Here is a 21422-nt window from a genome sequence, read left to right as displayed (position 1 = left end):
AGCTGTTACACCACAGCTTAACAAAAGGAAATCTGATTGTATCTCCACTACAAAGAAATAAACACACACAGACTGATCAAATCAAGCATCATTTTTCTCCTGAGTGAGTGTTTACATGTCACTGCTGTTAACGTGAGAACGACTGCACGCCCGCCAGCTGCCATTAGGACATTTTCCATATTGTGCTCTATGAGGTAATCATTCCTCACTCAATCGTGCAGCTTTTTAAACTAAAGGTTAAAGCAGATTTTTCTGTGTGTGTGTTTATATTTGAGTGTGTCCTGCCTCCTTCGCTTACTCCTTACTCCAGGTTTGCATCAGCCCTCGAGACTTAATGTTTTTCCCATGTAGGGCAGTGTGACTCAGAGGGAGGCTCCCGGTGTCCCGTCTCTTGAGCCAGACCATCCACTCATTCAGTTATCTGCTTGTTCAATCATCAAAGGAGGGCAGAACAGAGAGACACCTCTGGTCCTGTGGTCTGTCTCAGCCAAGTGGTGACAAAACCAAACCAACAGTGCAGTGGTCTGAAATTCAAACACTGAATCCTGAATACTCTGGTACTTTTGAACCTGGGTCATATTTTCACAAGCAAGAACAATGTAATCCAACTGGGCAATCATCCACCTCAAAGTACGTCCACTAAAGCTCTTGTTTTTGCCACTGACAGACTCAGATTGTTATTATAAGTGTCTGATAACAGTGTGGATAGGATTCCTACAAAGATGGGCCTTTTTATTAAAGAGTTTGATCCTTTTCATTTAACCAGAAACAGACGTATTGTCTCTACCAGACTCCATTGACAAAAACAGTAGTTTTACCGAGCAGAACACAACAGCAAATCCACTGTTGCATCGATCAGTTTGTGTGACTCTCTGTGGTGGAAGAAGTACTCAGATCCTTAACTTGAGTAAAAGTACCAAAGAATTACTCAAACAAACTAACTGACCACGACAGCTGTAGATTGCCAACTCCCGTTTCCTGTGAGTTAAAATTCCTGTTTTTGTCAATGGAGTCTGGTGACCTTGAACATAGTGATTTAACAGACATTTCTGGTTAAACAAAGAGGATCTTACCCTTTAATAAAAAGGTCTATCTCTCTTTTAATACCTTAAGCACATTTTCTTTATATTCTTACATAATTTTACTGAAGTAACATTTTCACTACATGACTGTTACCGGTGTAACATCAGGTAGCTTTTCTCTTACAAGGAAAACTAGTGTTTTTCCTAAAAGCTTCATGCTGCTATTTCATTTATAACTCCATCAACTACAAACTTCTTAAATGCCGTCTTTCATCATGTGACTGCCTTTTTGTTTAACAGCCATTTTATCATCTGGAATACTGCTGCCTCGAATGGGGAGATTGGGGAGTAAAGGTAACACAAACAAACTAACAGATGGAGGCAGCTTTACTTCAGCATCTCCCATGTTCTGCTCTGTAAAATTGCTGTTTTTGGCAATGGAGTCTGGCAGGGATATACAACTTACAGACCAATAATTGATTCACAGGGGAAAAATCAGCAGGTTATTTGATAATAAAAATAATCTAATGTAGAAATTACTCACTGTCTGTCAACAAAAAACAGACACTAAAACGTAACCACATGCTGTGTAATGACATCATGATTCAACAACATGTTTTTCTTCCCGAACCTCTTCAGTCTTCGATCCTTCCAAAAATCAACAATGAGGAAAATTGTACGAAACCACAGTAAGTACAAAACATTAAAGAAAAAAAAATAATGAAGTGGAAATGTGGTCATAAGGAAGGGGAGAAGTGTGTGTGTGTTTGTCTATGATGAGGGTTCCCGGACAGGAAGTGGTTTTGTTGGGTCTCCAAGATGACGTCAGGTATTGGAGCTAAAAATATCAACGACATGTGTTTGCTGAAGAATGTGTGTGTTTTAACAGGAATGCCAAGGCTTGTGGAAAAACAGACCCGCACCGTGCCACGACACATGGGGCCAGCCAGTGTGTGTGTGTGTGTGTGTCCACATGTACCCCTGTTGTGTTTGCACATTCTTGTCTTATATAGAAACACACTCACGCAGATGACAGACACACACACACACAGTTGCACTGTAAAAACTCCAAAGCAAACATGCCACCAAATTAACAAGCAGCTGAACACGTGACCCAACACCGAGGACGTCTCCAGCCTGGTGAACAGGAAACACTGACATTTAAACTCCCTGCAGTCCTCCTGAAGATTTAACAAGGCTTTAATGTCAAACGGTGCAGACTGTTAAATATTGGGGAGGTGTTTCTCTGTTTCACTCCCTCGGTTTTTGGCAGACGCTCTGACTTTCCAGGCTTTACTACAGCACTGACACACCACAGAGACCAGACTGGTTCCACTGTATTAGTTATAAGATGCTGGAAGACTAACACAGCTCTAGAGTAAAGTGGAGGCTACTCTTGTAATCTCTTTTCACTTCGGGGGTTTTACAACATCTCTGCCACAGTTTTTCCAGGTTATTATTGTATCCTGAGCAAAAGCCAAAAGAAAAGTCGTCACATATGCACTGCAAACCTGAACTTCTCTAGACTTTAGACCCAACCCAGACACTGGTATATTTTATGTCATAGAATAAACCATGAAAATATCTTGTGTAAAACCACAGACCTTACCTTAAATCAATGACCTATAAAAGAAATAACCACTGGTTACATCTCGATTTAATTAACAGATTTTCATGCTGTCTGTCAAGGCTGAACTTTGATTTAAAACTTCCAGTCTGTGTCCAACCAACAAAAGGTTTGGTCAAAAATCGATGAAATAAATGATACTCAACTTTTTTTTTAATTAATTAAACTACATCAATACTCCATCCATAGAAGCTATTTGTGGTGTTAAAGTAGGTCGCGAGCTACAAACTGTTTCGTATTTGGTTTTAAAGCCGCAGTGGAAAAAAAAAACAGGGGAGAGGAGGTTGAATCAGAACACGGTGTGGTTTAACTTAAACCACCTTTACCAGTGAAAGTCAAAGATGCCTTGGCAATGTCCTACTTTTACTTTTAGTCTCTTTTACCCTCTAAAGTGCAGGCAACACACACTGGACCTAATGTTGTTCAAGGCGAACAAAGGTGGGTAACAGTATGCCAGTGTCACAGTCACCTGTGACTGGCTTAAAAGGTCAGAGGTCAAACAGATGAATGGGCGTCTTGTCTGATCAGTGATCTCTGGTTTCTCAACTGAACAGGGATCTATTATCAAAACTCCTATGCAGCTGAAAGAAAGACCCTTTTCCTCCGAGTGTGTGTGCATTGATAATGCATGTGTGTGGACAGATGCCCGTGTGTCTGAATGGCAGATGAGCCCTTTTGTGTTTGTGTGGTTTTTCCAAACACTAGAGCTGCAAAGATTGGTCGATTAGCTGATTGACAGAAAATTAATCGCCAACTATTTTGACACTTGAATAACCATTCTTGTCTTTTTCAAGAGAAAATAGATAAATAAATAAATAAATAAATAAATAAGAGAATAACCAGCAGATTATTTAATGTTGAAAATAATTATTCACTGCAGCCCCAGTGGATACTTAAAATTTACTTCTTCATTGTAATAAATGTAATCTTATGTAATCACACGAATAAAAATCATTCGATAATACAGCTTTTGGGAATTAAATTAAGATATATTCTTAAAATAAATGATGGAAAAAAGTGAAAACTACCTGACAAATACAGACACTTAATTACATCAAGACAAAAATCTATTACTGCCCTGGCTGGACTAATGGAAAAACATCTTTTGGTGTATGTTACTATATCACAAACTGATGAAAGGAACAGTTTGATATCTTTTGTTTTCGTATTATACTCTCTTTTGTCTTCTTGGATACACAAACTTTATGTCGCATGGACCCTTGCAGACAGAAAGTAAAACCAGGACCTTAAGGACTTAAACAAGCACCAACTACTACATGCTGAAGGTCTAAAGTATTTGGCCCTTGAACATGTTACAGTAACTATCATTAGTAGCTGTGTCCTATCTCCCTTGGACCATAACGTAGTCCAGCCCCACCTACAGACCCAAGTTTATACTTGGAAAGGTCCAGAATTACCGCTCTTATCAAAAACTACACCAGTACAATGACGTGCAACACACACCTCCCCCAAGAAGGAGTCAGAAAAGATCTCTGTGCTCACAGGGATACTGAAAGTTAAAGCCACAACTACGTGAAGCTACTTGAGAACGATGGGAGTTGTTGCATAATGGTTTCTGTAAATCAGCCAATCAGACAAGAGCCTACAGTTTCCTCTCTGCTGTGTTTTTTCTAATGAGGACTGTTTTCGAAGAGGAGGAGGGGGAGAGAGAGAGGTGTGTCGAGTCTGCATTTTTGTGTTTCCAAGACAAGAGGAGAGAGATTGAGGGGGATAAATCTCAAAAAGCTGCCGCAGCAGAGAAGCTCTTCACAGCTATGAAAGATCTTGTGCTCTCAGAATAAACAGAAAGCTTTATGGTAAACTTCAAGGGCTTCTCAGGTTACAAGCATCAGGGGCATGGACAGGGCATGGATGGGAGACAACAGGCCCCTGGGTACGAACATACAAGAGGCCTCCTAAACCTCCTACATAAGGTTTAGGACACAACATGGCTATAGTAGTCATTTTGATTCTCTTTATGGTCCCTCAGTATTTCATTATGGTTGTTTTGTGTCTCTGTGCAGTAATTTTATGTCCATTTGTTGTCAATTTGTCTCTCCATAGCTGATTTCCATCTCTTTGCAGTTGTTTCGTGTCTCTATGTGGTCATTTTGCATCAATTTGTGTCTCTGTAGTTGTTTTGCATCTTTTTGTACGCTTTGTTATTTTCCAACAAGTAATGTTAACAGCCATTTTAAACAGCAGCTCTGGCCCAGGGGCTTCCTGACCCCACAGAAAGTTACCTGAAAGAGCTCCTTCATAAAGCATCCACAACTTTTAACCAAGCCCTGTTAAAACTAACAGAAACCCAGCAAGATATTCCATGAATAACCCGTCAGTTTTTGTTCAAATCTTAGAGGAAACTGTAAAATACAAACTCCTGGTTTGGATTTCAGGACTGTTTGGCCTTCCACAAACCAGCCTTCATTCTCTGTTGCATCTCTCTCATCAGGTACTTGTCTTATCAGGCTGCTGGCTAAAAATAGCTCACACTGTATGTTTCAGAACAACTTGACTCAATAAAGAGGCCTAAAGATGGAAGCAGAGCTACAATGATCTCCCAATGAACAGATTAAAGTAAATTAAATATCTTTGGGCTTTAGACTGTAGGTTGGACAGAACAAGACCTTTACCGATGTCACTTTAAACTCCTGAAAAATCACGACAGGCCTCTGTTGTTATAGGAAATAAACAATCAATTCAATTAATCAAGAAAACAATGACCACATTAGTAAATGATGAAAATGGTTGTTAGCTGCAGCCCCAGAGGGAAGAAAGACTTATTTCACCTTCATCTTTACTGAGTGAGCCCTACAGGAACTTTCCTGTCAGCGTATTTCTGTGGACTACACAGTACATCCTGTATTGTTACGGAATACCTCAGATCATTGGCCAAAATAATTACTATCCCCATACAAAGGACGACAGGGGAGGGAATATTGCACAGTAGCAGAGTCAAAACCCCTGAAATTCCAGCTGGATGTGAGCTTTCAAGTAGATTATTTAGATTTTCTGTCTGACCAAAAGACAAGCAAACCTCTGTATTATGTGGAACCATCTTATAATGCAAACGCCTAAAAGTGTGTGTCAATGTTTTTCATTGCATCAACCTCCAGATTTCAACCCAGAAGTTTCTTACAGTAACCCAACAATTGGAGGAAGTAGCACTGATAGTGAGTTCTTGCTAATTGCCCCCAACTTCCAGCAACTTCTGTAGAACTAGCATTAAAAGGTGGCTGTATGCCAACTCGGACAACTTCTGAAACAGTTTTTTTAGACTGACGCTCGACTTTTGTGCAGCTACTCAGACATGCATCGCTGGATGACAGATATCAGTCACCTCACAGCCATTCACACAATCCATTACCTACACAATAATGAAATTCTGGTCTCATGTACGATTACCATGCTGCAACAAAGCAAAGAGACATTGGTGAGCTTCTGTAAAAGCCTAAATGTAACGTGATGTACTAATTAAGAGGTGTATCTAGGTCGTACATTAAGTACAGAAAGGAGGAAGGGTTCTGGGTTTCACCTGCCCGCAGTTCAAACACATCTGCACAGCATCTCACACCCGCACACCCTCAGCTGGTCTGTGGTGTAAGCCTTCACAGTTGGAGCTGTTGTAGGGAACCCACTTTTTGCAAAGTGCACGAAAACGGCGGTTGACTGACCACGAAAAAAAAAAATTGGGAAAATTATGTCCTACTTTCATTTATAAGTATAGGCGAGTCTGAACTGATGACACATACCAAAAGAAATCTCAAAGAACAAGTAATGAGAACACCTCTGATCACAAACTGTATTGCTTCTTTTTAAATCTTAAAGTTCGTACTTGAAAACACAAAAAGACTTTGTTCTGTGTCAGAGGAAACAGTCAGGAGATGAAGCTGCTAATCAAAACACACTATGTGTAGAACTAAAAACATGAAAATATCTTGAGATTGTGTTAAAACCACAGACCTTATTTCGGGCATCTAACCGGATACTGTCACCACAGTTTTTTTAACGTCATTTAATCTTTTAAATAGAGAATGGTCTACAGTTGGTAGACACTGTGTAAATTATTTAAATTTTACGCTTTAAATCTAAAGCTAAGCTGTAAATTCAATCACCTGGACAGCCAACTGTTTCTGTTGGACACAAGGAAAAGCAGCCAGGCAGCTGATCAAATAGCTCTCCTGACTATTATTTGGTAATTTCCCGCTTATCAGATTTCCTTGTACCTGTCGCTCAGAGCATGTCCAACTGACCACTGAATCTGCATCAACCTTAGTGACAGTTTGACTGGATGAACAAACAGTCGGTGGGTGTTTTTACAATGTCCCTGTGGATTACTGATTAATGAGTCTTCTGTGTAGTTCTGACTGCAAACGAAAGAGAAAGTTTATGGAGTGTTTACTCTCTCACTTCTCTTTGTGATTCAAGTCTGGGAAAAAAAAAATCTAATATATCAAAACCACACCCACCACCATTGGGAGGACAAATCCTAACACTATGAGAGATTTACGCCTTTGAAAACATTAGGTAATCAACTGATTTGTAACTGACACATGAATGACTAGAGATGAACTGTATACAGATGTAAGTATATTGCCCAATAAAGGAACTTTGGCATTTTTTAACCTTATTTTCCCAGGTTTTAGGTGTAAATGATTGATAGGGAGAAAAATATTTGGAATTGGTGCAGTATTGAGCAAAGAGCACCTCGCAACTGCAAACAGCTGCTGTAATATAATCCTCCTGATCATTTATCCACGTCAAAGTGCATCCGCTGAAGTGCTTGATTTTGCCACTGACAGACTCAGATTGTTATTATAAGTGTCTGACAACATTATGGATAGGATTCCTGCAGAAATAGACCTTTTTATTTAACCTTCCTGTCGTGTTCGGGTCAAATCTGACCGATTTACAACTTAAAACACTCCTCATCCTCCACACTGTGCACTTGAACATATGAAATGAATGGGTATCCAGATTATATTCATCCATCAGATGAAAAAACATTGCCATACACACCACCCCAACACAATGTCTTTTGTGGGTACACATATTTTCCCGTGCTGAACCAACCTCCTGATGAAACAATGTCTCATATCTTCACACAGACCAGACAGGTGTCTGTTATGTGAACCCATCTCTTTCCCGTGCTTTTGTGCCTACCCCCCCCCCACGTGAACCACACCTTCCAGACTGATCAATGTACACACAGACCCCCGAAATATAGCTTGATGTTTGCCTTGCACTCCTTATAGTGTCAAATGCCACTCATGTGCATGAATTCATATGCACTCACACACACACACACAATTTCATATTGAGGAGTTTGGTCTTTGGTTTTCCATTTCTTTTTTACATTGCATGTTTTTTTTAAAATACATTTTCAGTGCCTATTTGTATTTTCACTCTGTACTCTGAGACATTGTTCACAGCTAAAGAGTGTTAAATAAAAATGATTAATGGTTTTTGTGTTAATTTAAGAGCAGTTAAAACAGACTGGTCAAATGTGACCGGGAACACTAAAGTAAGGGGCGGGGGGTGAACACGACAGGAGGATTAAGAGTAAGCAGAAACATCACTATATATCACTACCAGACTCCATTGACAAAAACAGTAATTTTACCAAGAGGAACGCAGGAGTTCTGGGCTATCATTGCCTCCATTGGTTAATTTGTTTGTGTTATTGTGACTCTTAGTAGTGGAAGATGTACTCAGATCCTTTTACTCAAGTAGAAAAAAAACACACAATAACACAAACAAACCAACCGATGGAGGCAGCTGTAGACCAGCAGCTCCTGTGTTCTACAATGTACAATGACTGCTTTTGTTGATGGAGTCTGGTGGCTTTGAATATGGCAACAAAACAATCATTACTCTATATTAAAAAGGTCTATCTTTGTAGGACTTCTATTCATAATGTTGTCAGACACTTAATACCAATGTGAGCCTGTCAGTGACAGAAACAAGCACTTCAATGGACGTACTCTGCTGTGGATTTTAGTCCCAATCAATGATTTAAACGCCAAAATGAGAGCAAGTCCAAAAATACTGGAGCTATCCCTTAAGACCTTTGTCCCCTGCTGATGATAGATGTCAACAAAACAATAAGAAAGTGAGATGCAGTTATGACACAAAGGCGCAATACAGCATCAGCGCTTTGAGCAAGAGCCCCGAGCGTTGCACCAAAAGGTCCGAACAATCAACCTCTGAATTATTCACCTGACCTCTCAGGCCACAAAGCCACTCCTCCTCTCCTCTTACCTGGTAACACCCTGACATTTTGATCGACCTTTTAGGCTTAATAATGTGCACCATAAAGACTTCACTCTGGCAGACGCAGCGTCACATCAGTCGAACAACAAATGGCCTTCAAGCTCTGACACAAACTTGGATTCTGACCCACATTAAAATTTATCTAAGTGCTGGTGGAAGTTATTGATCAAGATAAAATTAAAGGAATTACCTTACATGACCCTCTCACTTTCTAATTTATATCTGCTTCAATAACTGCTTTGGTTTTTCTGCCTGTAACACACACCACATTCACGTCTCATTTTGCAATGTGCTGCTTGTTTGTTGGGCCTCCTTCTGAAATATCTCAACAACTACTAGAGAAATTAACATGAAACTTACTGCAGACTTTCATGTTCCCCCAAGGATGAATCCTACTGATTTCAGCACACCCCTGACCTTTCTTTTAGCAGCACCACTAAGTTTCACATTACTCAGACTGTTGCTAATGAAGTTCCTCAAGATCACTTTTTGACTTGTGTTCTTTCTACTGATGTGAACATATGGGAGACAGACAGAGGAAAAGTTAGGTTTCTTTTCTCTTCTGCTAAAATTCTAACAAGCAGAAACAAACTACAGCCATAAGTTATCTATCAAACTAAAGTTAGCTTGCACTGAAATATATAACATTATACACTACTTTAAGCTTTAACATTGTCTTAAATCTCTGAAGAGAAACATACATGGGTGATGTTATGTTTCCCATGGCTTAAAAACAGAAATAAACACCACTGTAAACAATGCTAACGTGGTTTAGCGCTGTCACCAGCTCACACCGACAGTGATGATTCTATAAGGGCTGAAAAAACAAAAATCTATGAATCAATTGACTAATCGACTTGTGTATGGACAGAAAAACGCTAAGCAATTATTTTGGTGATCACAGAACTGATTTAAATAATTTTTTCCAAGCAAAAAATTCAACCAAAATTGTTGTTTTAAGCCTCTATCACAGGAAGATTTTCTGTTTTTCTCTGTCCTGTATCACAGCCGGCTGAATATCTTTGGGTTTTGGATTGTTAGTTTAACACTATGGTCATTTTTCACTGTTTCTGACACTTTATAGACTAAAAGATTAATCAATAATCACTGTCCTGTTTAGTACATTTCAGAGGCTGCAGACTTCTTGTCTCTTCAGTGGCTGTCACCTCATAGTCATAGCTGGCGTCTGGCGCTGAATAGACAATTATCACTAATACAGAACATGAATGAGTGTTTCACTGCCTACATCTGTGTAGTGATGTAGAAATTACTCATAACAGAGTCCCAGTTTACTGACTACTACAGTATCTGTACAGTAAAAATAAACCGCTTCCTCATCATCTCTGTGGACACAGTACTGCTGATTTTACTTATACACAGAAATATTAAAATAAATGAAATTAAATCAACACTGACCATCCCAAAACCAACAAAACACACTGTGATTATATGAAAAAGTTGATATAAGGTTGAAAGTTGTTGTAAATGTTGCCTGTCAGAAGTTTTTTTTATAAGTTTCCGCGCACAAAAGTAAATCTGCTGTGGAAGTTTCCCACGATGAGTTTAATTTCGTTAAAAGTCAAAGGGCAGCTGAGGTTTTTACCCGTTCCCAAACTCAGACTGGCAAACTTTCCTTTCCCTTTTTCATTCTTTCCGTTACTTTTTTTGGGTAGTTGAAGACTCCCTGGAGGGCAGCGGAGAGAGTGAGGAAACAACGCTCGCCCATTCACTTCAGCTTCCTGTTCGCCTGTCTCGCTCTTTCTCCTCCACCACCTCCTCCCTGTCTCCCTAAAAGAAAAAAACACAACTCCATCTCAAGCTGTCAACCTCTAGACCCATCTCCCCCCTCCAACCTCTCTGCGGTGCGCCCCTCTTACCGTGCGTCCTGCGTTCCTTCGGTGCGCTGCGTCCCGGCTGCGATCCCTGGGAATAAACACCACAAAAAAACTCCCTCACAACTACGAGAAGGAACGAGGGCTAATGTTTTCCTCCTGGTTTCCCACTACCCACCGCCTCATCTCCTCCTCCCCTTACTCCATTCTCCTCCCACTCTCCTCTGTTTTCTCCTCCCATCCTCCTCTCTCCACACCCCTCCTCCGTGAACGTAGTTTTGTTTGGTCCTCTCGGTTAAACTTCGACTCCATTCACCCAAACGCGGAAACCCATCACAGCAAAAGAGACCTCAGCACGAGTAGGGACGAGTCACGTGGTGTAAGACTGCAATTAAGAAGTGTGGGTGAACTCTGACCCCTAGCTGATGAACTTATAAATGAAACAGCAGCATTAAGTTACATTAAGCTTTTAGAAAATGTTCCTTCAGTAAAATTATGTAAGAATATAAGGAAAATGTGCTTAAAGTATTAAAAGAGAAATAGACCTTTTTATTAAAAGATAGATGGTCTTTGTTTAACCAGAAAAGTCTGTAAGCCACCAGACTCCATTAACAAAAACAGTCATTTTACTTCATAGGAAACAGGAGTTGATCGGTTGGCTTGTCTGAGTTATTCTGTGGTACTTTCACTCAAGTTAAGGATCTGAGTATTTCTGCCATCACTGAGAGTCAGACAGCAAGCAACAATTGAGGCAACAGTAGATTAGCTCCCGTGTTCTGCTTATGAAAATTACTGTACTTGTCAATGGAGTCTGGTGGCGACAAAACGTCTGTTTCTGGTTTAAGAAAAAGGATCTATCTCTTTAATAAAACGGTCTGTCACTGTAGGAATCCAGCTCATACTGTTGTCAGACATTCATAACAACAAAAACAGTAATGTGGATAAATAAGGTCCAAAGTTATCCTTGAATAAAGTTATCCAGTTGGTAATCACAATTACCCACACATTTGATTTGTCCAACCAATAACAATCCAAACGTTAAAATAACAAAATAACAACAACAAAAAACAAATTCAAATTAGTCAAATAATGAAGAAGAAAAGCAGCAAACCCTCACATCTGAGAAGCTGAAGCCAAATTGACTAATTGTTTCAGCTCTTGTATGTATTGCTGGGTATAATGACCCAGACCAGTGCGTCATAATACATAAGTTTAGTTTAGTATCTCATTTCCTTAAATTGTCTTTTTTTTGGTCTAACTTCTTGTTTGTATTTTTATTTTATTTTTTTTAACACCACTGACATTTCCCTCCTATTTTTTACTTTCTGCCTTTTCTCTGTTCTGTTTCTTTGCAAGCTCTGTTGCACATTGTTCTCTGTTTCAGTTTCCTTCCGACTTAGAGAAGGAAACCACCATGGTTTACAGAGATATTCCTCCTAAAATCTGCACTCAGTTTATTAGGTGCACCCAGTTAAAACAGTCCTGCAATACTGTAAATCCTGCCTGCACAAAAGTTTAATGGTCAGATTTTGTTGAAACTGTTTAAAGGTGTTGAATCAACTTTATGGTGACTGTATTTTCTATGTATTGGCTGGATGCATAACTGATGCAGGACAAATGTGTCCATCTGCATGTTTTATTCACAAAACGTTATGTACATAAAATGAGAAAACCACCTGAAAGTGCTGATGTCCTGAGACCAAAAAAAAAAATTGATGGAAATCTAAACTACATGAAAACAGACCGCATCGTAATTACATTTCTTAGATTTTTCTGTTGTATTTGTGCGTATAATAGTGAAATAACTTTTTTTTTTTTTACAAATTACAACTGCTCTATTATAACATTTGGAGTGATTAGTGCTAAATTTGTTTGTTTAAAGTATTTGAGATAGTGATTTTTACACATTATTTGTATGTGTAATGATTGTTAAATGGCAAACAGACAGCTATGGTTTGTTCCCAAAAAGACCATTAGTGTCACGTTTATCACGTGCAGTAGCTTCTTATGCATCCAAAACAAACAAACAAACAAACAAAAAAACAACATCATCAAGCATAATTGTCTCGTTAGTGAACTTGAGAACATTTAGCGCTGGGCTTCTAAACACACACATTACTTCAGGCCCAGGTGGTTACAGTCTCACTGCACCATGATCATGTGACCACAAGGTGTCACCAAAACACACAAAAACATTTTAAGGTTTTCTTCTACATACATTTTAATGCTGTTTTTTTTGCTCCATAACTAAAACTTAAGCCACGTTCTTGAGGGCCTACAGCTCTGAAGATGTTATCTTCATTAGTGTCCTGTTTTCACAACTTCTCTACTGTTCTGTTTTGATTTTTGAGCTCTGTATATTGAAGGTTTAACAGTCTTACTGCTGCAAAACAGTCAGCAACAGTTAACTGAAACACCACCCTTGACCCTTACTATACCAAACACCAAGTATGTCACCTTAGTTTGAGAAGAAATTGGGTCTGTGTTGTCTTGAAATATCTGTGTGTGACCAGTGACCAGTGTTTTTCTCAACAGTACAACAGTAGAGCAGTGTGACATGAACTTTCTCAGTGTCAATTATAAATTACTACTGGTGTTGACTTAAATATAGTCAAAATAAACTATGATAAAATAAAGAGGCCATGTTAAGCTTAAAACACTTATTTTAAAACATGTGCACCACAGTAACTTTTTAAAAATAAGTCAGCAGGTCAATGCAGATAACAGCATGTTAGTTATTTTGCTCCTCTGTACAAAATGCATGAAAGTGCTCATCAAAGTGCATTAACAGTAAACCTACCTTTTATGTCAATTAAAGACAATAATCTCAGAGCATTCTTATTCAATTTGTTTTATTCTAACAACCTGTCTCTTCTCTTCTCTTTAACCACAGACTTATGTGTTGACTGTCTGGCGATAGACAGCGCCTCTCTGCACTCCTCATCAAAGAGCTGGTCACCAAACAGAGGTTCTCTCTGAGCTGATGATCCTCTCCTGACAATCAGGCCTGGATCTCCTGCAGCAGCTGTTACAGGTGTTGCGTTGAACGGTCTTGAGTCTCCAACCAGTATTGGCCTGAGATTCATGGTAATGTTCCTGCTTAAGAAACACATGCACACACAAACAGACAAACACACACAAAAGTTGAATTTAAACAGAAATACAGTCAAATGACTAAAACAGAGTTTATGGACTTCATGTAGACATTTGGAAGTTAGAGTATGGATCTTGGAGATATGGAAAAGTAAATAATTCCCACATTTATACTTTTATGACAGGGAGTTAACTGTTTGCATAATTAAATTTGGCAGACGCAGTTACTATAAACACATGAATGTCAATATGAATCAACATCATGTCATTTTTATGACATTTGAATTATCTCATCTAACAAAGACATGTCAGTCTTAGTAATTTATATCATAGAAGAAACCTTAATAATGCTAATTACTGTAGACAGAACACAAGACAGAACTGTTTAGTGAAAATATGTGTGGTCAGTAAATAAAGCTAAAGAAATATTTGAAATATTGCAATATCAATGACAAAACGAGGCGTACATGAAAGAATATTACAGTTGTTTTGATCTTAGTAGTCATACACGGGGGGCGCCCTTGTCAACTGTACCTATATTTATGATAAGGCTTCCAAAATGGGGTATTTAAAATTTACAATAAATTGTTTACCGGTACCGATTATGCTGGGACCGGTTAACCTAACGTTCATGGATTAGCTAAGGTGCACACTAATGCTAACAGACAAAACACCGCCGCAGTTATGAAGTGTTTAGCTGCTTCGCTTAGTTGAAGTCTCTTAAACGGTTAATTTAATTAGTTTTTGGTATCAGCTGCAAAAGTTTCAGTATTAACGTTAATTGTGTACTGATTTTAGGATGGCTGAAGAACTCAAATCAGAATCAGACATGCTTTACTTATTTATATTTAAATGTTAGCGTTTGATGTCCGGTTACAGCGCTGTTCAGGGAGTTCAATGAGCTTACTGTGTGCAAGACAACTAGACATATCCACATTAAACATGTTATACACAAAATACATCACATTTACCTACCGAACAACGTTGCCTTGCCAGTGAGCGCAGTCGGCAGTTCTCGGAGTGACAGCCCAGGCGTCGATTGATGAACTAACCGTAGGGGTCATATCCAGGTTCAGATTTCATCATAGAAATTAAGAGCGGTAAATACGCTAGACTGATACTTACAGATATGATTCACTGTCACTCCATGAAACAATTACTGTCTGCCACATAATCTGCTTCATTACGGAAGCGTATTGTATGGCAGCAACAGGCTTCCGTAGTTTACACCTCTGTGACATCACAACCTGCGATGACGTGATGTAACCATGGCAATCTTCAATAACGACTTTGCCTTTAATGCGTAACGGTGACGTCATAATTTGAAAACTTTAACCAGGCGTTCTGAAATCAGTTATTTGTCTTCACAGTAGTCAAGTCTTATTTATATAGTGCCAATTCACAACAGAAGTTATCTCAAGGCATTGTAGTACAGTAGCAGTACAGTACAGTGGGCAGAGGGCAAGCATAAATACACAACTACATCATGGAGCGGAAGGAGACAGAGGCAGGGCGGCTCAGTGCGGCCAGGGAGAGCCAGAAGATGTCGGCTAAGATGGAGGCACTGGACCATCAAGTAAAGGAACTGATGGGATTTAAAAAATTTGCCACCAACAAAATCGCCGAATTGAAACAGCAGGTTAAAAGACAAAATGTAGAGCATGAGCAGACCAAAAAAGAATTAACTGACGCAAAACAATTTGAGAGACTCTACAAATTAAAGGCTGATGAGTTCATTCCCTACCAGGAAAAAACTAAATGCCTGGAAAAAGAACTTGAAAAGCAAAAGAACGAAAATGAAAAACTGAAGCGAAAATACAATTCAGTAAAGGACAAAATGCATCGACAGACAAAAGAGATACGTGTCTTGAACACCATAATTGAAAATGCCAAAGACGAAAAGGTATCTCTTCAGCACCAGATGGCTAACATGAAGGAGGAGTGTCAAGCCAAAGATTTGTGCATAAAAATGCAGAGCGAAGAAGCTGAGAAACAGCGAATAATTATGGCAAAGATGGAAGAAGAAAAAAGTAAAAACAAAGACCAGAAACAAAGACTTGACCATCAGAGGCTGGAGGCATCCAGGCAGGTTAAGACCAAGGACAGCGAGATTACCAATCTGAGGATGCTGATTGGTACGCTGGAGAGTAAGCAGCGACATCAGATGAATGAAATGGAATTGACCAAGGCTGACAAAAATCTCCTCTGCCAAAATTTATTCAAGGCTCAGGAGGAAATCAGTGGGCAAAAAACCGACATTCATAAACTGACTGATGAAAACCGGGAATTGCGTTGCAAAATAAATTCAACAAATGCAGAGTTCCACAAAATTAAGGGACAGTACAGTTCCTTAAAGAGCCATCTGCAAATGGTAACGGAGCAGCTGTCAGTGGCAAAGAGATCCAATGAAATCATTACAGTTGCTGCTGATCGGGAGGAGATATTAGGCAAAAAAAATCTAGCCCATGTAGAGGCAGGAAAAAACAAAACAGAGAGAGAGCTCCTCCTGTGCAAACAACAAACACTGCAGCTGCAAAACAGGATTGATGTCCTTAAAGCTGAAAACAAGATGCTAGAAGACGAGATAAAAGAGCTGAGGACAGAGATGAAGTGCCTGAGGTTGGACAATAAAGACCTCGAGGCTGGTTGTCATCAGGTGAAAACAGCGTTCAAAACAGAGAACCTGTTGAAGTTAAAAATACATCCACAAAAACAAGATCCTGCCTGCTTTCGGTTAGCAGCTGAGCAGCACAGACAGTGCCCAACAACTATCCTAAACTTGGAACAAAGGCTGGAGGAAGAGGTTAAAAAAAATGAGGAGTTGGCAAAAAAATTGGAACGGCGTCCAGAGGATGCTGCCAAACAACTATTCTTATGGCAGCATGACTATAAAAAACTCAACGAAAAATGTATGGGACTGCAGGCGATGGTGTCCGCTTATCAGGACAGCATTAAGCTGCAAGAGTTGAAAATAAACCAACTAACATACGATTTGGAAAAGCTGAAGTTGGAGGTGAAGGACCACAATGAATGTGGTCGCGTGTCCAGAAACACACGCTTCCCACTCATCGGTCAATCTGACAACAAAGCAAGAGAAATCAAGTCACAGCCGCCCGTTTCATCTGATGTCCCCCAGCACCGCCTTGAACGTAAAAAGTTTGTCCCCTTGCCCCCAATTTCCAGTAAATCCCAGGGATCCACTCAGTGACTTCATCATTAGTCATTGGGTGGTCACTGCATTTTCACCCCAGTAATGAACAAAACTCCCCAAACACAGCATCACCTCAAACAAAAATGAATAAAATTGCATCAATGGTGTGGGTTTCCTCTGGGTACCCCCCCACAAAAACAAACAAAAAATAAAAATAAACAAAAAAATGTATGATTCGCATCGTGGATAAGTTTTAGAAGTTTCCTAAAATCACTCAGAAATACTATTATAATTTTTACCTATTACTGACATAGCAAATATAAAAGATTATTCAATAAATAAAACAAACTTTCATAAATAGATTAAGGTAGCACAATTTTAAAACAGCAGCACACATTTCAGTAAATGAACAGTTTAAATTAACATGGTAAGTGGTGCAGTTAGCAGCACAGCACACATTTCAATAATGAATTTCTTTCCAATTTTTCAAATGCACAAATCAGAATTTCATAATTATTTGTGTGTTTTTAAGCTTAGACAGTTTTTTCTGTACTTGTGACTTAGATGAAGACCAGATCACATTTTAAATTAATGCAGGAAACCAGGTCATTCCAAAGGGTTCACTGACTTTTTATGTCACTGTAGAATATATATAAAGGAGAATATGAAAATATAAATCATTGCAAACTAAACAGTATTTGTTTAAAAAATAACCTAACTGAATTAACAGCTGCAGATACACAAAATAATAAACACAATCTTGTAAATCAATTGATTTGAGATATTGAAATGATTGACAGCAATAAAAATCATTGAAATCTGTAAAGTATTAAGCAAGAACAGTGTATCACGAACAGCTGCTGCAATGTTATCCAATGGGGAAAATATCCACATCAAAGTATGTCAACGGAGGTACTTGAATCCACTCACAGGCAGAAATCAAAGACTAACATCTTTATTGTCTCATAAATTGAGGACAGTGTTATTCCAGCAGCTCCTGTGTTCTCTTTGGAGGAAAAGGTAAAACTACAGATCTCCAGAGTGATTAGAAAAAACAAAACAAAAAAACACATGTAATGAGAGCACATTGAAAAAGCTGAGGACAGAGATGAACTGTCTGAGGTTGGACAATAAAGACCTCGAAGCTGGTTGTCATCAGGCAAAAACAGTGTTCAGACTGATACTTACAGATATGATTCACTGTCACTCCATGAAACAATTACTGTCTGCCACATAATCTGCTTCATTACGGAAGCGTATTGTATGGCAGCAACAGGCTTCTGTAGTTTACGCCACTGTGACATCACAATCTGCCATGAAGTCATTTAACCATGGCAATCTTCAATAATGACTTTGCCTTTAATGCATAACAGTGACGTCATAATTTGAAAACTTTAACCAGGCGTTCTGAAATCAGTTATTTGTCTTCACAGTAGTCAAGTCTTATTTATATAGTGCCAATTCACAACAGAAGTTATCTCAAGGCATTGTAGTACAGTAGCAGTACAGTACAGTGGGCAGAGGGCAAGCATAAATACACAACTACATCATGGAGCGGAAGGAAACAGAGGCAGGGCGGCTCAGTGCGGCCAGGGAGAGCCAGAAGATGTCGGCTAAGATGGAGGCACTGGACCATCAAGTAAAGGAACTGATGGGATTTAAAAAATTTGCCACCAACAAAATCGCCGAATTGAAACAGCAGGTTAAATGACAAAATGTAGAGCATGAGCAGACCAAAAAAGAATTAACTGACGCAAAACAATTTGAAAGACTCTACAAATTAAAGGCTGATGAGTTCATTCCCTACCAGGAAAAAACTAAATGCCTGGAAAAAGAACTTGAAAAGCAAAAGAACGAAAATGAAAAACTGAAGCGAAAATACAATTCAGTAAAGGACAAAATGCATCGACAAACAAGAGATACGCGTCTTGAACACCATAATTGAAAATGCCAAAGACGAAAAGGTATCTCTTCAGCACCAGATGGCTAACATGAAGGAGGAGTGTCAAGCCAAAGATTTGTGCATAAAAATGCAGAGCGAAGAAGCTGAGAAACAGCAAATAATTATGGCAAAGATGGAAGAAGAAAAAAGTAAAAACAAAGACCAGAAACAAAGACTTGACCATCAGAGGCTGGAGGCATCCAGGCAGGTTAAGACCAAGGACAGCGAGATTACCAATCTGAGGATGCTGATTGGTACGCTGGAGAGTAAGCAGCGACATCAGATGAATGAAATGGAATTGACCAAGGCTGACAAAAATTTCCTCTGCCAAAATTTATTCAAGGCTCAGGAGGAAACCAGTGGGCAAAAAACCGACATTCATAAACTGACTGTCCACAAAAACAAGATCCTGCCTGCTTTCAGTTAGCAGCTGAGCAGCACAGACAGTGCCCTGTGACCATAAAAAAACTAGAGCAAAGGCTGGAGGAAGAAGTAGAAAAAATGAGCAGCTGGCAAGCAAATTGTCAAATTGTCCACAAAATGTCACTAAACAACTATTCTTGTTGCAGTGTGACAATAAAAAACTAAATGAAAAGTGTTTGAGACTGCAGGCTATGGTGTCTGCATGTCAGGAAAACATGGAGCAGTTTGTTGGAAAAGAATGACAAAGGAGCTGCAGAAGCTGAAATTGGAGGTGAAGGACCACAATCAGCGTGGTCGCGTGTCCAGAGACACACGCTTCCCACTCATCAAGGGGACATCTGACAAGAAAACACAGAATGTCTCCTTAGAACATGGGAGAGAAATCAAGCCACACCCGCCCCGCTCATTGTCATTCACGTGTGTAGTCCAGAAGAGTGTGGTTCAATAAGGTCCTATCTTTACAATTTTCTCACCATGGATAAGTTACAGACCTCACAGTGACATTTTTTCTGCTATCACTCTGAAATACAATTTTCATCTGTTACAGACACAGCAAAGGGTATTTAAATAAACGAAATAAACAATCTCCAATAAATAGATCAAAGTACAAGATATAATTTCAATAACAGCAGCACACATTTCAATAAATGTACAGTGTAAAATAAACAAATGGCCTTAAGAGTCAAGTGTGCTTGGTAAAGACCCAAAATATGTTAATTCATATCATAATTAAGAGGAACTACACTCCCAGTTCAGTAGGTCTGACGAAATGCACTGTGTGTGCAATATGGATAGTGCTTAAAATGCCAAGATCTTCACTCCTTCTCTCAAGGAGCAACTTACTGATCCTCTAATAGGCATTTAGAACTGATATTTCTTTCTCAAGTGGCCTCCCAAGTTTCCAGCTGTACATACTCTGTATTTGGCTTTTGTAAGCCAGTGTTTTAAAGATGTTTTTAAAGTTGCAGATTACATGAGCTTGTCATTTCAAAGGCGTTTACTTGATATCACAATTTGTGATGACGTCACGTAACGTGCAAATGTGCATGCGTCAACAGCCTGTTGCGGTTGCTCCTGTCTAACTTTCTCATTTTTTCTATTTTTCTAGAGTTAGCAGTGACATCAGATAATTGAAATTGAAATGACCTGACAAAAGACTGACAAAAACCTCCTCAGTCAAAATATGTATATATAAAAAAGAAATCAAAAATTGACTAATGAAAACCACTGTGAGACAAACTCATTAAATGCAGAGTTGCTCAAGATAGAAAAACAGTACAATTCCGGAAAAACCCAGCTGCAAACAGTAACTGAGCAGCTGTCAGTGGGAAAGCAATCAAATGAGTAGTCACTGCTGATCAGGAACAGATCCAATTTAAAAGAAATCCCAGGTATAAGTAATAGTCAAAAAAAAAAAAAAAAGTAGCATAGGCTACTTCTAGGTTCTCCGGTTTTTCCCACACATCTTTAAAAAAGATATTAAAAAACAGAAAAAAGCTGCAAAGGACTGATGTACTGACAGCTGACAAAGCTGACAGTGATGCAGGTGGATGGCCTCTTGTGTCCTGGATTGTGGATTACCTGACACAAGGACCATTAAGGAAATGGTCCAAAGAGGCTAACGAGGCACTGCAAGGCTGCTTTGAGGTGACAGACTGGCAGACACTCTGTGAGCTGCATGGGAAGGACACTGATGGGCTCACAGAGTGTATCACAGACTGCATCAACTTCTGTGTTGACACCACTGTGCCAACAAAGACTGTCCTTTGTTACCCAAATAACATCTTGACATCAGTGACATCAGATGATCGAAATAGAAATGACCGACAAGCACACCTCATTCTACTTAATGAGGTACTGATGATTAAATGATCACCTGAACTAAATCTTATTTAACAGGGAAAAATATAAAAACCACTGCTTTGGTCATCACTATGCTCTTTCAATAGGATCAGCTGGATGGCAAAAACAGTGCTAGTAGTACCTCAAAAGTAATTGGAATCAAAAAATATGACCATGCCAAAAGAGATAAAAAAGAAAAGCTTTGAGTGAGGAAAAA

The 21422-nt window shown here is 39.1% G+C and overlaps 1 protein-coding gene across 4 annotated transcripts in view; it reads right to left on the bottom strand.

Annotated features, from left to right (window-relative positions):
• Window positions 1–11039, bottom strand: part of LOC108878453 (phospholipid-transporting ATPase ID) — a 35287-nt gene extending 24248 nt beyond the window's left edge. Inside the window, exons 1-2 of one of the 4 annotated variants that reach the window (XM_018669176.2) lie at window positions 10800–11039; window positions 10526–10710 (exon numbers count right to left, since the gene is read on the bottom strand). The gene's annotated coding sequence lies outside the window, so the exon portion shown is untranslated. Of the gene's footprint in view, window positions 1–115; window positions 2799–10525; window positions 10711–10799 lie in introns of those variants that run through there. The other 3 variants (XM_018669175.2, XM_018669174.2, XM_018669177.2) reach the window with 3 other exon arrangements.
• Window positions 11040–21422: the final 10383 nt, after the last annotated feature.

The sequence above is a fragment of the Lates calcarifer genome, linkage group LG13 (genome assembly GCF_001640805.2).
Source record: "Lates calcarifer isolate ASB-BC8 linkage group LG13, TLL_Latcal_v3, whole genome shotgun sequence".
Lineage (NCBI taxonomy): Eukaryota > Metazoa > Chordata > Actinopteri > Centropomidae > Lates > Lates calcarifer.
This window is presented reverse-complemented; position numbering and strand designations above follow the sequence as displayed.